A 1759-nucleotide genomic window follows, 5' to 3' on the forward strand; every position below is an offset into this window, starting at 1 on the left:
TCCGCCATTATAATAGCAATCCGCCAATGTGCAAGTGCACCTGGCTTTTAAAGGGAATGGTTGATGACACTCTGATTGGTTTATTTCATGTTACGCCCAAAACACGCCTATAATTAATTAAGAGACTAAGTACAACCCCTTTGAACCATGTGCCTTACTTTGCCCTCAGATTATCCGCCGTTAAACTAGCAAAAGTGGATTTGGACACACCCTAAATGCACTCTATTTGTTAAAATAGAGCCCCCAAAGACACTTGCGTTGCGCTTGGCGTCGCTTTGCGCCGGGTGTAAGATAGAGCCCTATATGTCCATGATCAGTATGTGTGACTCCAGATTAGTATCAGTGGTCTCCACCCACTCTCTCTCTTCTTCTAACTCTCACGTCAACCTCCCTCCTCGCACACGCGCTCACACACACACACACACACACGCACACACAGACACCTACACACAGAGAGGCCCACCACCTGTCTCCCATGGCGCGGATCCGCTCGGTTGTGCAATCAGCGTCCCTCAGCTTGGACAGGAATGTACTCCAGCGCCGGTCTGAAATGGCTTCCATTGAGTTTAATGCAGACAAGCCGGAGAATCGTTGTCAGTGTGGAGGCATCGCTCAGTGAGCGTTTCCAGTGTAATGTGGCCTATTATAACTTAAAGACGTCCATGGCCACAGTTTTCCCCTCCACCAGGATGAGTTCATTTCTTTGACTGCCTGACAGACAAAAGTTTGAGTAGGATGGCCACTCCTCAGGCTTGAGGGTGCTGATTTAATTACTATGATCTGTGCGCCATATTTTTTGGATCCACATCAGCTGAACATTTGGCACTCGACTAATGCACGCCATTAGGTTGATTGTTTTTTTTCATAGGGACTACAGATATGTCTTCCTACTCCATACCACCCCCCCTATCTGCAAACCACCTCCCAACCCACGTCAACAATTGTAATGCCTTTTAAATAATAGTCCATTGTTACAAACTAATCCAGCTTAAGTGGATGTTAATGCATTTCAGTTGCACTGTCAACTGAGGTATTTCTGTACAAGACCTTTTTAGACAATGTGGTTGCAAATGGAACTGTTTAACCATGCCTTAATTCGATAAAATCCACGTATTTATGTGGATTGCACATAGCCAGCAAGTATGTGCGTATGTGTATTTAAAACCTTTGGGAATATTGGTACAAATGTCTTGCATTAAGAATCCAACTATCTGACCAGTCCCACACAATGCACTTCTAAACTTGTCAGTGGCAAAGAAGTTCTGTTGTCACTTGTGTTAAAGAGATTTCAGGCTTGATGTAACTGCAAAAAGGAGCTCAAAATAAATAAATAAATGACAAAATGTTACTCTCTTCTTGGACGTCTGAGAGGAACTAACAGATTGACCGCACTCTCGGTTCCAGAAACCTCCCCCGTGCAGGCAACACTTTCGTCACGTCCATCTTTGCTGTTTTTCACAGTGTTTTGTGAGAGAACAGGACGGACCCTATGCCAAGCCGGCCAGTCTTCATGCTGAGCAGCAGTTTACTTCAGAAAGAAAAGTGTTTCTTTCATCTGGACAGCAGTTTTCACGGAAGCAACTTCTTTTTGCTGATATTGTGATGTACACAGTCTGGATTCAAGCTAATGTTTCTTGAAAAATATTTTTTGCTAATTATGCATTTGTCTGTAGTCCGTTAGTTTCCTTTTATGCTGCTTGTGTTAGAATGCGGTGGCATGTTAAATGTAATTTATCTAACCATGATCTAAAGTGCAGCT

Source organism: Anguilla anguilla, chromosome 11 (genome assembly GCF_013347855.1).
Source record: "Anguilla anguilla isolate fAngAng1 chromosome 11, fAngAng1.pri, whole genome shotgun sequence".
Classification (NCBI taxonomy): Eukaryota; Metazoa; Chordata; class Actinopteri; order Anguilliformes; family Anguillidae; genus Anguilla; species Anguilla anguilla.